The 19,106-nt window shown below is 48.0% G+C and overlaps 2 pseudogenes; both read right to left on the minus strand.

The window, feature by feature from the left end:
• Nucleotides 1-10,347, minus strand: part of LOC130113249 (immunoglobulin gamma-1 heavy chain-like) — a 62,756-nt pseudogene extending 52,409 nt beyond the window's left edge.
• The window catches only part of LOC130113065 (myosin-9-like), a 138,279-nt pseudogene that overhangs the window by 62,366 nt on the left and 56,807 nt on the right, over nucleotides 1-19,106 (minus strand).

The following is a 19,106-nucleotide window of genomic DNA, read 5'->3' on the forward strand; positions in this document are numbered from 1 at the left end:
AGAGCGTCGTCAATGCAGTGCAAGGGGGTAGGAGTCCTTACAAGTTGCATTGTTCAGTTGACGAAAGTCCACACAGAACCTCCAGGTGTCATCCTTCTTTTTGACCAGGATGGCAGAGGCGGCCCAAGGGCGGTTGGATGGCTCTATCATCCCGGTCGCAGCCATCTCTAGACTCATCCTCTCTGCAGCTTCACACTTGGCAAGGGCTAACCAGTAGGGTCGCAGTCTAATGGGCAGAATTGTGCCAGTGTCAATTCTTTGCTGCACCAGGTTGGTCTGGATGCACTCCTCCTCGCGTGCAGCGAAAATCTCAGTGAACTGTTGGAGCAGGTCTCTCAGCTGTTGGCTCTGCTGAGGGTCCAGCCCTTCACTGCTCCGCTGATACAGATCCCGGATGGCGGCAACAGTGTCCGATGAGGGTGTCTGAGGAATGGTAGCCTCAATAGGGGTTGTCGTCATTGCTGTGGGCTGGGCAGTGTCGTCATCACCTTGGGTGGCAGTGGTGGTGACAGTGGGGGTGGGGGCGGCGGCGGCGTGGTGACAGGTGGAGTTGGCTGGATGTGGATACATCCCACCTTCCCTGGCCCTCCGGCACCGTCCAGAGAGGTCTCTGTGCCGAGGTGAATGGCATTACTCGACACATTGACCAGAGCCCCCCAGCGAGTCAGCAAGTCCAGCCCGATGATGCAGGGTCTTGTATTTCAGCCAACCAAAACTCGTGGTTGGCTGCGGCTTTCCCTGCCTGCACCTGCAGTGCTCTCTTCCCCAGCATGCCGGTTAGTTCCCCAGTCAAAGTTCTGATTTTACAGGTGGTGGGCCTCCACTCTGTCTCTGGCAGCACCCCTGGATGCACAATGGAGATGGTGGACCCTTTGTCCACAATGGCCCAGTAGTGGTGTCCATCAATGGAGCAGCAAAGATAGAGATCGTGTGCGTGGCCCACTCTGCCGATCTGGGAAGAGTTCTCAATGGGGGATATGGTCGGTTGGCTGGGTGGCAGTCTCCCCGCGGTTACACCCCACTCTAGTTTTCCGACTGGGGAGCGCTTCCTATGGAGGGAACCGTCGCAGCCGGGAGGCGAAGCCTGTATCTCCCACTCCACATCCCCAAGCTGTCCACCGAAGTCACTGCAATATATATATATATATATATATATCAACACAAATACAGGAGAAAAAGTTTTAATACATTGCAGTACAGCCCTGTTTCGTTCGTCGCTCACTCGCCAGCTGCTAATGAGTGCGCGACGCACGAAACAGGGCTGTACTGCAATGTATTAAAACCTTTTCTCCTGTATTTGTGTTGATATTTCGCTCCTCATTGTGTGTGTGTGTTGCGCGTGCGGCACAGGGCGTGTGTGATGCGTCAGTGCAGTAATACTGGGGTAGTAGTACTTGTAGTTAGTGCATGCTGCATGCTGCTTCTGCTTGCTACTCTCTGCTCTCAGCTACTGCCGCCGGCTAGCCCTCTTTGCGGGGGTGAAAAGAGGAGCCGAGTGCGTAAGTCTCCCCTGCTGGTACATAGCCTCTCTACCGCCAAGACTCCTGCAGTGCCTCCTCGTGGCCACACACGGTAACTGGGTACCTTGCGGTCCCTGGCTAAACTGTAGGGGATCTCGGAGCTACAGTGGTCCCCAGAGGTCTAATGCGCAGGCCCATGTGAAGTGGATGCGCCCTGGCATTGACCAACCACTGTCCCACTGCCTTATGGGTAAGTGTAGGACGACAAAGGCTAGGGGAGCACACCCTGAGAGAAAAGCAACGTGCATGGCGGCGCACGATAGGCGGTCCTCTGACAGACTGGAGCTCCGGCAGCCTCCTGCAGCTGTGGAAGAGTGCTGGTCGTCTTGGGCCCCCCTTGCCACCAGATCCCACCCTCTCACAGTGAAGAGGTGCTGCTGGGACATGCGCACCCCCAGCGGCACTGTAAATAATCTCTTTGCGCAGGTATCCACCTCTGCCTCGGTGAGACCAGCAACTGGAATATGGGAAAGTCTGGCGGCGATGGGGTGTCTGGTGACGGGAGCAGGTATGAATGCACTGGAAGCTCCTAATCAGACCCCTGCACGCCAGCGGCACAGGGCTATTCATGGTCGCCAGCAGCTGGGCTTGAGTGGCAGCTGCTCTCGGCAGACCCCTGTGTGTCTGAGCAGCCCTATTTAGGAGCCACACTGCTCACCCCAACTGGGGAGGGGCCTAGAAAAGGTGGCCTAAACATTGCCCACTCAAAACATCCTGGATAGGCTACCGCACCTATCGGGACATTCCACTCTGCGGTCGAAATAAAAAAAAGAAAATAATTCCCTTTAAACTGGCAACATGAAACATAAGAACTCTGCTGGACGTTGATGCCGAAAGACCTCAGCGAAGGACTGCACTAATTGCAGCGGAACTCAATCGTTTATCTGTCTACTTGGCAGTTGTCATCACGACTCTCCTCTACAGCTGTGAGGCGTGGACCCTGTACAGCCACCACCTCAGGATGCTTGAGGCCTTCCACATCAGATGCCTACAATGCATCCTGAGGATAACCGAGTGCCCCATACTGAAATACTCCGCAAGACCAACTGCATCAGCATGGAGGCTACCGTCACCCAGCACCAACTTCGATGGCTCGGTCACGTCATCAGGATGCCAAAGGAGCGCTTACCGCATAAAGTGCTGTATGGCCAGCTACATCTTGGTTGCCGCTTGGCAGAGGGCCAGAAAAACGGTACAAAGACCAGCTGAAGACCATCATAAAAAAGTGCGGCCTGAACCCGAGCAAGCTGGAAGACACTGCCGCCCAACGCTCCATCTGGCGGCAGCTCTGTCAACAAGGGGTGCAAAACCTTGAGAAGGACCGCGGTGATCGACGGACCAGAAGACGTCTGAAGAGACATGAAGCCAGTACCACACCTACACCCCCAGTCAGTGATTTCACCTGTTCTGTCTGCGGCAGACATTGTGGATCGCGGATAGGGCTTTACAGCCATAAGAAGACTCACAATTGACAGAGGCAGGATTGTCATCATCGGACACGACGGACAACCTAAAGCAAAAGCAAAGTGTCACGGTGGGTAGCGCGCTCGCCTCACAGCAATAAGGTCCTGGATTCGAGCCCCGGCATAGTCCAACCCTGGGGGGTCGTCCTCTGTGTGGAGTTTGCATGTTCTCCCCGTGTCTGTGTGGGTTTCCTCCCAGAGTCCAAAGACATGTAGGCCAGGTGAATCCAAATTGTCCCTAGGTATGAAATGAATGTGTGTGTGTGTGTGTCATGTCCCTCGGTCCGATGAGGGTGCAACAATTAGTGTACTGGGTAACATTGAGGTAAAGGTGCAACACATGAGACATAAACGTTTATATATAATAAAATATAAATATTTATTAACACCATGACAGGACAAGGGAACCGAACGGTTGCCCAAACAATACACTACTAACAAAAGTACCCCCCCCCCGACAGTGCTGAAAAGCACCAAGCCTAAAGACAAAAAGTGGCAGCCGCTGCTAACCTAGTGTGTCTAACAGAGGTAAGCTACGTGATGGGGGGTTTGCTCATGGGCATCTTACCTTGACCCCCTTGCCCAAGAGAACTAAACAAATTAAAGGCTAAACACAACTCAAAATACTCAAGATTTAAACAATGCAAAACTTAAAGGAAAACGGGCCAGACATTACAAACACGAAGTAGCTACAGAGACAAAGACATAAACACGAAGTAGCTACAACACACAAAAGAAAATCACACAAACTAAACCAGCTGGCCGGGGACCCGAAGACACGTGGGGCGGGGGGGTTTACATGGGACACTGGACAGCTGATGGAACTGGACGATTTGTTGCCCGGTTGGTGAGGTGAGGAGGAGCACCTGGAGGATACCTGGATGTAGAGTCAGAGTGAGGGTTAGATACAGGAGGCAACACAACACACAACTATACGGACACGGACACACCCGTGGCCGTAACAGTCGGCCCTGTGTGATGGCCTGGCGGCCTGTCCAGGGTGTCTCCCCGTCTGCTGCCCAATGACTGCTGGGATAGACTCCAGCATCCCCGTGACCCTGAGAGCAGGATAAACGGTTTGGATAATGGATGGATGGATGGAATATATAAAACAAACCAGATATACACTAATATAAACATTTTATTAGGAATGGTTGCTGTTTGGAGATCAGCAGGTGTTTCCTTCACAGTAAATACTATGTGCTAAGTCCCCTTTGCTAACATTACTGACTGACATCTTACTTCCTCAGAAAGTTGTCTTAGTGTCATGTGGGACATATTCCTCCCCACTACTGTCGGAGTGTACAGCAACAAAAAGACACAACACCCCATGCTATTTACAGTAACTTGAGACATTACCCATCTTTAATGCTCAGTATCATGTTTCTGCTTTGGCTGCTTCTGTCCACTGCTTGTATGTATTCTAAGAGGGGTTTATGCTCCACGTTTGGTGGATATAATGCTTCCACTAGTAAGCGGATATATATGTAACAGAGTTGAAAATGACCTCACTCGGATAAAGTGAATTCTCCCAAAATTTGTATTTTAACACGTTATTGTAATCCAATGCTTTTTGATGGTTTGTGTAAACCCCAGATGTTGTACCGCATTCACTAAGGTTAAATATGAGGCTGCGCGACTGTTTGTCTATTTACTCTCGCTTTGACACATTTTGGGCATTTGCGCGACCCGTACCTGAGAGCGAGACCATCTCCGCTGGAGGGAAGCAGGCTTTGGGAGCGCTCCGTGAATAATTTGATATTTTAATAAATGATCATGTTTTTCTTTGCAAACTATGGGTTGGATATAAATGTATATAAGTTGTACTAACTAATGCTCTCGAAAAGTAACGATAGACAGTGATTTGTAAGTGTTTTAACCGAGTTAAAGTCTAATTTTGGCGGCGACCCCGCTGCGCTGTGCGTCATGGAGAGCATTGTTCTTATTGTGGTTTTGTGCTGTTTTAGACTTGTATGCAGTCGCGCTGCAGCAGAAATCTCATGGATTGTTGTTTTATTTGTGAATGCAGCAATAAAAGCCACTGTTAGGAAGCCCTGGTCTGGATCTCTATCACGAACACCTGCACCAGTGAGGGCCGTTACATATAAAGAGAGAGCCTTTCTTCGTAAACAAAAAACAAAACAAAACATATTGTCACTGGTATCCAGTAAATATTCCTACCAGACATACTAACATATCTAATGTATTTATAGCTCAGTTGGGTATTTATCTTGACAGAATATAGAGTTTAAAAACCGGCCGTCATTTTGACCGCCCATGGCCGTTTTAGGTATGAGTGAAATCCCGCTCGTCCTAGTGTTAAACAGGTGAAATCAAACTTTAACTGCCACAAATATTTATATGTCATTATTTGAAATGTTTGTTTGAATGTGTTGTTTATGTAGTTTATTTTCATGAATACTGATTTGTTTTGTATTAAAACCAGACAGGAAGTACGTAGGTTTTTTGTTGTACAGGGACACATTTAGTGGTTGCAATTTCCTCCAAGAAGAAAGGTGAAGAGGGTGAAGTTTTCATCCTCCGTCTAAAAGATTGATGTGTCATTGGCGTGTGGAGATGTTGTGTTTGTTCGGGTGGACCCATTCCCTCTTGGTTGTGTGCAGCAGCCAGTTCGAAGGTGGATTTGACGACGGTGATGTTGAAGTACGAGTAAGACGAATAAATCCAGCAGTAACAGAAGAACCACGGTGCCGTATATTTCCTGGGGGGAGAGATACAAACACTACAGGAAAGTGTCCATGAGAAAGGTCCACCCATCAGCAAACACAATCCTAAACCATCAAACCCAAATACATTGACAATAAACCAACACATCGTGCAAAACATTAGTAGCCATTGGTCTCTCCTGTATCATGACAGTTACTTAACTGAACACACAAACGCATTACAAGTTAATCACACACATAAACATAGTAGTATGTGTCTCCTACTGAGCTAAACGCCACCAAAACTCAGGTGATGCATGCTGCACCTCCGCTGGCCACATGCCACCCCACGCCGGCCACTGAGAAAACGGAGCCCAGCCAGCTGCACAGCAGTATGCCAACCAGCAATCTAACAATCAAAATAATGCCTCCAAAACACTCAACATTCTGTTAATACAACTTAAACTACAGCTACACAGAGACCAAGAGACTTTCATGTGTGCACATAGTCCACCATCTACAGGACTACCTGTACAATAGCAGCTGAACGACTCAATGTGCAGGTCTAATCAGTGAATAGTGAAAATGAATGTCGTAAATAAACATAAATTAAGGAAGGAAACTAAAAAAATGAAATAGGCATGTCTTTTTATAACCCAATATTTTACAGTCCTCTACATTAACACAATTCTTCGTCATCCTTATATCTCTTGATAATCAGAGCTTTGTACTTATTGAACCGTGTAATGTTTGTACTTTGAGTTCCATGGTCAGACTGTTCCACAATTCCACCCCACAGACTGAAATACCCATATGCTCTTCAAAGTTGCACGAACATGTCATTTCTTGAAGATTAATTTCCCTCTCAAATTATATTCCGGAGGATGTGCTCCAATTATCGGGGTATCACATTGTTCAGCCTCCCTGGGAAAGTGTACTCTATGGTGGTGGAAAGGAGCCTCAAACTGATTGCCGAACCTTTAATCAGGAGGAACAATGCGGATTCCATACTGGCTGTGGAACAACATACCAATTATTTACCCTTTTGGAAGTGCTCAGGGAAGCATGGGAGTTTGAGCAGCCAGTCTACCTGTGTTTTGTGGACTTGGAGAAGGCTTATGACCATGTACCCCAGGGCACTCTGTTAAGGGTACTGCAGGAGTATGGGGTACTGGGACCATCAAGCTCATCTTTAATGTCCTCTGACAGTCCGTGCTGATAAATGGCGAGGAGGGAGGTAGTGTTCCACCCGCTCTCTCCTGCCAGCATGCGGAACTTGACGGTGTAGTCAGCTACTGTCTCCCCCTCCTGTCGCAGGGTGTATAGTCACTTGGCTGCCTCCTGCCCCGTCACAGGTGGTCGAAAACTCGGCGCAGCTGCTCCACGAAGGTTCGGTAGGACTGGCAGGTGGGCATATGCTGCTCCCACAAAGCAGTGGCCCATAACAAGGGAGGGCCAGACAGGAGATGTATAATAAATGACACCTTAGCCGTCCGTTTACAAACTTGGAGGGCTGAGCCCCAATGGTGTCTGTTAATGTTCTCATTCATCCAGGTCATGGTTATCCAAAGGAGCTGAATCAAGTGCAGCTGGACTTGGTATATATCCATGAAGACATTTCGCCTCTCATCCAAGAGGCTTCCTCAGTTCGTGCCTTTCTGACTAGGCCAAGCTAGCCCCAATGGCTAACTCACATTGGACCAGGAACTGGCAGCAGGTCTCAGAGTTCCCAGTATACTTCTCTGAGGGGGGGGGCAGGTCGGTTCTGGGCGTCGGGATGGAGTAGAAGGCTGTTCAGCAAAGGTGGTCGGGTTGGGTGTTGCTGACACAGGTGGTGCTGTCTGGGAAGGCTGTAGCTGCTGGAGAGCGGTGGTGAGGCTGGTGATGGCGGCCATCATCTGCTGCTGTTGAGCCTGGACCTGCTGCAGCTGGGAGCGATCTGCTGTCAGCTGCTGAAGCATGAGGTTGATCTCTCCAATTAAACTGGATATGGAGTGGACACTCGCCTCCAGTGACTGCAGCTTGGTGTGCCGTTCTCCCAGAACTGCACCTTGGGTTGTAATGGCAGTGCGCAACTGCTCTAACTCTGCTGGGTCCATGTCTGGTCGAGTCTTGCTGTAACACCGTGTATTTGGACCCAATTACAGAGAAGAGGCAGAGGCAGTTGCTAAGTACTAGTCGCTTTACTGGCATTCAGCACAGCACACGACAAAAGGCTACTGCCACACAGGGCAGGCAAAAATGCAAACTAGAATCTACTACTACTACTACTACTACTTTCGGCTGCTCCCGTTAGGGGTCGCCACAGCGGATCATCCGTTTCTATTTCTTCCTGTCTTCTAAGTCTTCTTCTGTCACACCAGCCACCTGCATGTCCTCCCTCACCAGATCCATAAACCTCCTCTTTTGCCTTCCTCTTTTCCTCTTTCCTGGCAGCTTCATATTCAGTATCCTTCTCCCAATATACCCAGCATCTCTCCTCCACACATGTCCAAGCCATCTCAATCTTGCCTCTCTTGCTTTGTCTCCAAACCGTCCAACTTGAGCTGTCCCTCTAATATAATCATTCCTAATCCTGTCCGTCTTCGTCACTCCCAGTGAAAATCTTAGCATCTTCAACTCTGCCACCTCCAGTTCCGCCTCCTGTCTTTTCGTCAGTGCCACTGTCTCCAAACCATATAACATAGCTGGTCTCACAACCATCTTGTAAACTCTTGCTGGTACCCTTCTGTCGCAAATCACTCTTGACATTCTTCTCCACCCACTCCACCTGGCCTGCACTCTCTTCTTCTCCTCTCTCCTGCACTCCCCGTTACTTTGGACAGTGACCCCAAGTACTTAAACTCATATGCCTTCGTCACCTCCACTCCTTGCATCCTGACCATTCCACTGTCCTCCCTCTCATCCACGCATAGGTATTCTGTCTAGACAATAAACATACTAAACTAAACTATGCAAAATCCTCTCTCACAGAGGAGGCAGATGAGGGTCAGGATCCAAGCGCTTACACAGACCTACGTGAAGCCTTTCCAAGACTTGACCGGGAATGTCTGCAAAACACCCAGTCAAATAGTCCCCAGCACAGGTGCACAACATCTCAGGGCAATCAAGGAGCCTGGGCGCAGGTGACCGTAAGCACCATTCAGGAGACGGGAGAACCCAGATCACAGACCATGACAGGTGCACCTAATCACAGGCCAACCAGTACGCAGGAGCCACTCATACTGGCTGATTGCAGGCCGATAGGGAAATGTCACCTGTTGGCTGCTGATCGTGTCACACAGAGTGTACAATGACTTATGATCCAGAATGTGTCTTGCTTTTCTCATGACTGCAATGCTCCTTGCCAGCTTTGCTCACACATATGTTATGTGAGGTTTCCAGCAGATCTTGTGGTCTAGTATCACACCTAGGAATTTATTTTCATATACTCTTTCTAGCTGGACATTGTCTATCACTACTTTTACTTTGGTGTTTATTTTACAATTTCCAAATAACATAAATACATAATGTAGAGTAAAATATAAAGTTTCTTATAATCCTAATATGGCAACCATTTATTTGGACAAGAATGAGATGTAAATTTGGATAAGATTTGTAAATCTTTAGGGTAACACTTTAGTATGGGGAACGTAGTCACCTTTAATTAGGTGCTTATTAGCATGCAAATTAGTAACATATTGGCTCTTAATTGGTCATTATTATGTACTCATTAATGCCTTATTCTGCATGGCCTTATTATACAACCAGTAAGCCATTAACTATTGAGTTTTCCCTCTATAACCTCAGAATTATTGCTTATTAGTAGTACCATCTCAATATGCTTTGCTTAGTATGGACTTTATAAGGTGGTAGTACCACAAGAACAGTTATTCTCCCTTACTAACACTTAATGCATATGGTCTGTTCTTACATAACAAAACACAAAACTACAAGTGTTCATAGTGTTCAATTACTCTAAATTAAGTTTTTGTTACTTAGAATATGTTCCCCATACTAAAGTGTTACCATCTTTAGATATTTCTTCATAAATAGATTTATTTAGATACTGTCAATAGAATGCTAATTTCCCTCCACTTTTTTACTTTTACATTTATTCAAAGGGTGTTTTTTTCTGTTTCATCAGGAAACAGTGGTTGAAGTTTTTAGTGAGTTGAGGTTGTGTCATCTGGTGGATCATCTCTTAACTGTTCAGGGACAGAGAGGGTTTTTGTACAGGTCTACCAGTGGTTTGTATTACTGTGTGTCTCGGGCACAATAATACACAGCTGAGTCTTCAGGCTGCATATTCTGTCCTGTTAGAGTCACTGTCTTACTGGAAGCTGCTAAAGAGATACTGAACTTGTTTTTTAGTGAATCTTTGTAGTGTGTGCCAACAGTACGTGTTACTCCAATCCACCCCAGTCCTTTTCCTGCAGGCTGTCTGATCCAGCCTGTCCAGTCACTACTAACAGAATAAGAGACCTGACAAGTGATGGTCAAGTGGTTGTCAAGGCTGGACAGTCAGAGACGGTGGTTGATTCAACTGCTCACTGTTCACACCTGTAGAAGAGAGAGAAAAAAAATGAAAACTCAACTTTGTACCTCAGTGCAGAAAGGATAAACAGAAGAAGCTTTGTGGTCCTGAATGTTTCTCCCTCAAAGAGACTCACAGGATCCAGCTGCCAGCAGCAGCAGCAGCAGAGCTACAGACAACATGATTTGTGTTGAAGTTGAACTGCTGTGAGCTGCTCTTCTTCTGGTCCAACTAAGAGCCTGGTATGAACTTCTTATAGTGGACTAACAAGGAAGTATACGTTGCATTGAAAATCACACTGCGACAATAATGTATTCAAAGAATATGGAGTACTTATTTACAAATATTAACAGATTGCAATTGCCGTATTTTATGAATAATCAATAAACACATTTAAGAGAGGGTCATAATCATTCAAATGGTTTTGTCCTGGTTTTGGAGTATATCCAATATTGTGAACTATGAAGTGTAGTTTCACAAACAAAGTTTCCAAATTGTCTGCATTTAACAGCAAACCTTACATTTCTTTCTGAAGGTAGATGTGGACAGTATGCTAGTTGGTTAATTAAGATGAATATGGAAGTGCTCCTTTTGGTTTTGTCAAATTTTTGATTTCAGTGAAAATTTCAGTGTCTTGATCATTTCATTTCCGACCTTGAGAAAGTCAGTAGGAAGGTTTACTTTGTAGGTGGAGGACATTTGGGCTGTTTTGGTGCATTTGACTCAGACAATAACAAGTCTGATTCATTCAGATAACTTAAAGGTGGAAGTCCTGACCAGCATGGTAAAAGAACAGGTTTTAAAGTGTTTTTGTTTATCTTCTACCGGATTATATATTGCAGTAAATCCTATACACTAATCGGTCACTCAGATGTACTCAGCAACTTGTACACAAAAGATAAGATCAGATTTGTGTCACAAGTTGGCTGCTGCTTTGCTTATTGCTGTACTTGGTTTTCATACATGTTATATATTGTGATTATACCTGGTCCGTTGCTGCCACCTATAGGCGGACCAGGGTATTGATATTACGGGTGCCTTGGAGTGTGATGTGACAGTTGTTTGTTAAGAAAAACCACCGGCTGTCATGATGGCAAATTTCGAATCCGTCTCCCGACTGATATATGTTGTAAACCTAGCAGTATAAGTTGGGCAATACTCTAAGGAAGATACAACAAAGTGGCGACGAGGACCTTATTCAACATCTGCGTGTGTTTCACCGCTCGTTTTGGAGATTCTGAGCCGGACTGTTGCTGTGAAAGCTGGAAGCTAGCAGGTTAGCAAGTTAGCTTCACGGTCAGAGGCTGCAGTGTCGGCAGAGGTAAGATACTTGTGAAAAAAGCGGCGAACGAGGTGAAAATGGCGGGGATGATTGGGAGCATTGGCCCCTTTGATGAAAATACTGAGCAGTGGAGCTCCTACACAGAACATTTTGAATACTTTGTTCAAGCAAATGGGATTGCAGATGAGAAGATTGTGCCAACGTTCTTGAGAGTAATGGGCCCGAAAACTTTTGGTCTGCTACGTTGCCTGGTCCAGCCAGCCAAGCCTGGGACTAAAAGCTATGCTAGCATAGTGGCTACGTTGATGGCCCATTTCTCACCCAAGCCACTGGTAATTGCAGAACGTTTTCGTTTCCATAAAAGAAACCAAGAGGAAGGGGAGAGCGTAACAGTGTTTGTGGCTGCACTGAGGAGGCTAGCAGAGCATTGTAAATTCAATGATGTGCTGAATGACACCATAAGAGACAGACTCATGTGCGGGCTGAGGAGTGAGGCTACGCAGAAACGTCTGCTAACTGAAGGTTCACTCACATTGGATAAAACTGTCGAGATTGCTGTGTCAATGGAGCTAACTGCCAGGGAGGCTCTGCACCTCACTGCAAGCGGTAAACTGCACCGGGTCTCCACCGAGGACAAGGGGGCTCATGAAAAATGTTACCAATGCGACAAAACAGGACATTTTGCAGCTGATTGCTTGAGTAAGGACGTGGATTGCAGGAAGTGTGAAAAAAGGGGCACCTGGAACGTGCTTGCAGAAGTAAGGGAGCTGACAGAAACCCAAGACAAGTAACCAAAAAGCCAATGCCCAAATTCAAAAAGAGACAGTCTGTACACAGTGTGGAACCAAGCCACACCACCACTGAGCCCAACAGCTCATCAGATGAGGCATCAGTGTATGTACTGTCAGTGCAGGGAGGTCTAGATGGATATTGGGAAACCCCACTGCTGGAGGGGAAACCAGTGTGCATGGAAATTGACACTGGTGCAGCTGTCTCCATCGTATCGTATGCTGTTTACAAGGAAACCTTGCAACACCTTCCATTACAACCAACCAGCCTCAAACTGAAAACATACACCAGCGAGTCAGTGTGAACAACAGGCGTCGTCAATGTCACAGTCCTGGTGAATGGTCAGACAGCTAAACTACCATTGTATGAAGTCAAAGGGAACTTTCCATCTCTGCTGGGTCGGTCGTGGTTGGAGGAGCTCACACTGGACTGGCCTGCAATTCGTATGGTGTGCAAAGGTGAAAAACGTCTGACAACGGTTCTGAACAAACATGCAGATGTGTTCAAGGAGGAACTGGGAACGATGAAAGGCATAACAGTTAAACTGAACATTCAGCCGGATAGCAAACCAAGGTTCATGAAAGCCAGACTAATTCCCTACGCAGTAAAGCCAAAAGTGGAAGCAGAGCTGGAATCCTTGGTCAAGAGAGGGATACTGGAGCCTGTCAGCCAGAGTGACTGGGCCACTCCAATCGTGCCAGTTATAAAAAAAGATAATTCGGTGAGAATCTGCGGCGACTTCAAAGTCACCATAAACCCAGTGCTTGAGGCTGAACAATATCCACTGCTCCACATTGAGGAGCTTTTCACTGCATTGGCTGGAGGACAAATATTCAGCAAAATTGACCTCACACAAGCCTACCTCCAGATGCAAGTTGATGAGAAGTCGAGAGAGCTGCTCACAATAGTCACTCACAAGGGCCTCTACCAATACTGCAGGCTACCCTTTAGAATAACATCGGCCCCGGCTCTCTTCCAGCGTGCGATGGACCAGATACTGAGCGGCTTGTCTGGCGTCCAATGCTGCTTGGACGACATACTGGTCACTGGGAAGACAGAGCAAAAACACCTGGAAAATCTTGACGCCACACTGCAGCAGCTGGAAGAATATGGACTCAGGGTCCGCAGATCAAAGTGGGAGTTTTTCCAGTCTGCAGTAGAGTATTTGGGTCACATAATAGATTCAGAGGGCTTACACAAAGCTCCATCCAAAATCAAAGTGATCGTGGAAGCACCGATGCCTCAAAATGTGAGTCAACTATGCTCTTATCTCGGGCTTCTAAACTACTATGGGAAATTCATACCGAGCCTTTCATCTCTGGTCCGACTGCTTCACCAGCTGCTGTGCCATGGCAAGGCAAGGAAATGGACTGAACAGTGTGAGGCTGCCTTTGTGCAAACAAAAAAGGCGCTGCTTGAGTCTGACATGCTGACACACTTTGACCCCACATTGTCCTTACAACTCGCATGTGATGCTTCCCCTTACGGAGTGGGGGCAGTCATTTCTCACATCATGCCCAGTGGTGAAGAGTGGCCGGTCGCGTTCGCTTCACGCACACTCAACCAAGCCGAACGCAACTATGCGCAAATTGAACGAGAAGTGCAGGGAATTGTGTTTGGGGTCAGAAAATTTCACCAATATCTCTTTGGGAGGAAATTTGTCCTTCTGACAGACCATCGTCCCCTGACAACAATTTTCGGGCCCATACTGGTATTCCTTCCTTGGCAGCCAGTCGGATGCAAAGATGGGCCTTATTGTTGTCTGCCCATGACTACAACATCAAATACCGCAGGTCGGAGCTGCATGCAAATGCCGACAGCCTCTCTAGGCTGCCCCTGCCAGTTGACCATGGTGAGCCACAGCAGGCTGGCATTTTCTACCTCAGGCAAGTGGAGGAGGCTCCCATCACTTCTACTCAAGTGAAACGACACACCCGAAACGACCCTGTGCTCTCCAAACTGATAGATGTTGTGATCAGCAGAAGGAATGGGAACCTTCCAGAGCTAAAACCGTACCTAGCAAGAAGGAATGAGATCTCTGTGCAAGCAGGATGTCTCCTATGAGGACGCAGAGTGATTATTCCACCCATGCTGTGAAAGAGGCTACTACAGCAGCTACATGCAGGCCACAGCAGAATGGTCCGCATGAAAGACCTCGCCAGGAGCTACTTCTGATGGCCTGGGCTGGATGGGCAAATAGAAGAGACTGCGAGAACATGTCCATCTTGTCAGCGGGTGCGCAGCATGCCACAGCCAGCCCCCCTCCACCCATGGGAATGGCCAGAGGGACCCTGGCAGCGCGTCCACATTGATTTTGCTGGACCGTTCGAGGAGAAGATGTTTCTGGTGGTAGTTGATGCTCACAGCAAGTGGCCAGAAGTGGCCATAATGAGATCGACAACAGCTGAGAAAACCATCAAGAAACTTGGGGAGATGTTCAGTCGGTTTGGCTTCCCAGAACAGCTGGTGAGTGATAACGAGCCCCAATTTGTCTCACAAGAGTTCGAGCGATTCCTCAAGGTAAATGGAGTGCAACACATCTGCTCTGCTCCCTATCACTCATCTACTAATGGGATAGCAGAGAGATTTGTTCAGAGCATGAAACACACTTTGAAAGCTTTTCAGGGCCAAGGCTCTCCCCACCAGAGGCTGAACAGCTTCCTGCTGTCTTACAGAAATGTGCCCCACACAACCACAAGAGCTGCTGCTGCGGTACTGCTCATGAAGAGACAGATCCGCACCAACCTCCACCTCCTAAAACCACCAATAACCAAAGAGACTGTTCACCTGAAAAAACAAACTAAGGTTCAACAACGCCAACATAAAGCAAAAGAAAGGGTTTTCTTCCCAGGTGGCAGTGTACTGGCACACAACTCTAACACTGGACCAAAATGGGTGCCAGCCACCGTCCTGGCACAGACAGGTCTTGTGTCCTATACAGTCCGGATGACTGAGGACACCGTCTGGAGGAGAAACACAGACCAACTGCTTGCTACAGAAACTGCGTCTGAGAACACTACACCACCACTACCAGTGGTCTGTGCTGAGCCATATGAGCAGGACAACCCAGCCCAACCCACACTCACCCAGAATGCACCACGTCACACAGAACCTGCTTCTTCTGGGCCCATCTCTTCAGCAGTTTCAGAGACAGACCTGTCATCATGCTCTACACTGACGTCTGTCCCTGTTGCACTACTTGTAGATCCGCCAGAGGCTGGTGCTAACCGCCGGTATCCCCAGACAGAATGGCGGTCTCCTAAACGCCTAGATTTATAGTAGCCACAACCTGAAGAATGGGGCAGAATAATCCCCAGGGTTATGGCAGGGTCTGAGTAGTCCACCTAATTTCCTTAGTTTAAAAAAAAAAAGGAATATTGTTGCTTGTCACTGGGAGTAAGGGGGACTGTTAATTCTATTGTTATTTGTAACTGAACAGTTTTGATTCCAGGGATTTGAGATATTTTGGTTACCATGGACAACATAGTGTTTACATGTCATGATAGTGGCTTATTTGGTTACAGGTGTTTGTTCTGATATTAGTGATGCCACATGTTCATTAAGTGGGGAGGAGATGTTATATATTGTCATTATATCTGGTCCGTTGCTGCAACCTATAGGCGGACCAGGGTATTGATATTACGGGTGCCTTGGGGTGTCATGTGACAGTTGTTTAATAAAACCACCGGCTGTCATGACGGCAAATTTCGAATCCGTCTCCCGACTGATTTATGTTGTAAACCTAGCAGTATAAGTTGGGCAATACTCTAAGGAAGATACAACAATACAATATTGCTTACAGTTATAAAAAAACAAAAGAAAATATTAGAGCATTAGATATTAGAATTGTATGACACCAACTTTGCCATGGCCCAAAATTAGACAATTTAAAATGTTAATGTAAGCATAATTTAAGTTAATGACATTCATGATTAAAACCAAATTACGAAGTACATGAGCGTCAACTGGCTCTATCAGTCACCCTCTCTTTATAAATTAAACCACCAATGTGTGTGTGTGTGTGTGTGTGTGTTGGGGGATTGGTGCCCCCTATAGGTCTCAAAGGTATTCTTGTTCAGCCCTTCCACTCACTACTGCCACAGTATTGGTAGTGAGTGGAAGAGCTGAACAAAATTACAGGGCAGTACAGTACAGTGGAACAACACTTGAGTTAAAAGTATGTCCACCTCCAGCAATGACTGTCATGCAACACAGTTTGCAGAGTATAGTTTTCTGTTTGGTGTTGGGTTTTTTAAGTCCAAACCATGTCCACACAACAGAAGTTGCACCCCTTTTAGTAACAAATTCATCTCCCTCATCCTGGGTTGGTTTGGATGCCTCCTCTTGCTCTGTATATGTAATTTCACTCTCCTCCATGTTTCCTTGTCACGTCTTCTTCTTCGTCTTCATCTTCACCGTCTTAAGTTTTATGGCGGTTGGGGACGGACCAAGATGGCATCGTAGGAACATCTCTATTTCGTATGTGCATTCATTTCTGCAAGACATGTTACAAGTCCAACTACTTAACAACTGACGTTAACTGATTTTGCCCTATCAAAGCCCTATCAAAGTTTGGTTTCGGGGACTTCTTTTGCAAAACTATCAAACTCTTTATAATAATGGTAGTAGCTCAATTAAGTTAAAATATGGCACTTCTCCTAGGTTCAACCTTTATCGCGGCGTCAGACAAGGTTGTCCCATCTCCCCATATGTCTTTTTGATCACTACACAACTTCTTGCTACTTACGTATATTTCCAGCAGTGATTTGCAGGGTGTAGTGGTTGCGGACAGACAGCTCTTCATCAGCCAACTGGCAGATGGTACAGCCCTCTTCTTAAAAGATGCTGCTCAAATTCCTCGTGCTTTGGACCTTAAGAATTTTCCAGTATTTCCAGATTTATGTTTAAATATGAAAAAATGTGAATTAATGCCTATCAAGACACGTGAAATGTCATCTATATGTGGTATTGTGGCGGACACTAGGGGCTATGCCTCTCACCCAGCAGGACTGTGAGCTGGGGGCGTGGTTTACGTTCCCGGGCTCGCCGGGGCAGGGTTGTTCCTGCTGCAGTTGGTTTTTGGAGTTGAGGAATAAACATCAAACTCGCCTTGGTCTCATGTGTTTTTCCTCATTCCTGCCACATTGGTGACCCCGAATTGAACATGTTTGGAGCAGAAGATGTGTGTGAATCCACTTCGGCCACGCCGCCCCAACTCTCTCAGCCGGCCGTTCTCACCGCGGCTGTGAAGCTCCCAGAGTTCTGGCAGAGCGACCCGGCCTCGTGGTTCCAGCATGTCGAGGCGCTGTTCCACCTGCGTGGAATCTCCGCGGACGACTCCAGATACTATCTGGTCGTCGCTGCGCTGGATCAGCAGTCCACACGCCGGGCCATGCAGCTGTTGCGCGCCCCTCCGCAACACGATAAATACGTCGCCCTCAAACATCTTCTGCTCCGGAGGTACAGCCTATCTGCCGCAGAGAGGGCAGATAGGATCCTTTCCCTATCCGGTTTGGGCGACAGGACGGCTGTGGCTCTCATGGACAATATGCTGTCGCTGCTAGGCTCAGACGAAGGTGGATTCCTTTTCCCGCACGTTTTCTTGCGCCAGCTCCCGTCTCCTGTGCGCGCGGCTTTGGCTAACTCCCCGTGTCTGGCCGCTGGTGACTGCCGAGGTTTGGCTGAGGAGGCCGATCGGGTCCTGCTGGCTACCAGACGGTTCTCTGTGCAGAGTGTGGCATCGGAGCCTCTGCAGCCGACGTCGGAGGACGCGGACCCGGCAGTGGTGGCTGGAGTGCCCGCCCGGAGACGGCGCGGGAGAGGCCTCTGTTTCTTCCACCAGCGGTTCGGCGGCAAGGCGAGGCGCTGCGTCCCTCCGTGCACGTTTGAGGCGGCGGGAAACTCCAGGGCCAGCGCTCAGTAGCAGCTGTGGGCGCTGGTGGACGTAGTGAGCTGCTCTTCATTAAGGACACGATGTCAGGAAGACGGTTTCTGGTGGACTCAGGCTCGCAAAAGAGCCTACTCCCTCCTGTTAAGACAGACAGGTCGGCCGAAGGCGGAGGCCCACAGTTAAGTGCAGCTAACGGTTCGTCCATTGCGACGTTTGGCACAAGGTTGGTGACTGTTTGCTTCCACGGGCGCCATTTTGAGTGGGACTTTGTAGTGGCCGCCATTACTGTTCCTATTATCGGCGCGGATTTTCTGTGTGCTAATGGTCTGCTGGTTGATGTTTTAAACCGCCGTTTAATTGATGCTGTGTCTTTCGCCACTGTTCCATGCGAGACAAGGGGAGCCGGGCCGTTAACACACGCTAACTTTTTAGCATTAGGGGATGTTTTTCAGCGTTTGCTGGCGGATTTTCCATCGGTGACTACGCCTGCCTTTTCCACCGCGGTTACTAAACACGGGGTAGAACATTTCATTCCCACTCTGGGACCGCCAGTTTTTGCGCGCGCACGGCGCCTCGACGCGGTACAATTGGCTACAGCCAAGGAGGAGTTCGCCATCATGGAGCGTCTGGGTATAGTGAGGCGTTCCAACAGCCCGTGGGCCTCGCCGCTTCACATGGTGCCCAAGGCGGATGGGTCGTGGCGGCCTTGCGGCGATTTTCGCCGCCTGAACAACGTCACTGCCAATGACCACTATCCCATCCCACACATACAGGACTTTTCCATACGCCTGGCAGGTACCACTATTTTCTCTAAGGTGGACCTGATGCGCGGCTATCATCAGGTTCCCGTGCGCGCAGAGGACGTGCCCAAGACCGCAGTGATCACCCCATTTGGGCTTTTCGAATTCATGCGCATGCCTTTTGGCTTGAAGGGGGCAGCGCAAACCTTTCAGAGGCTGATGGACTCGGTGTTGCGTGAC

This window comes from Lampris incognitus, chromosome 5 (genome assembly GCF_029633865.1).
Source record: "Lampris incognitus isolate fLamInc1 chromosome 5, fLamInc1.hap2, whole genome shotgun sequence".
Lineage (NCBI taxonomy): Eukaryota > Metazoa > Chordata > Actinopteri > Lampriformes > Lampridae > Lampris > Lampris incognitus.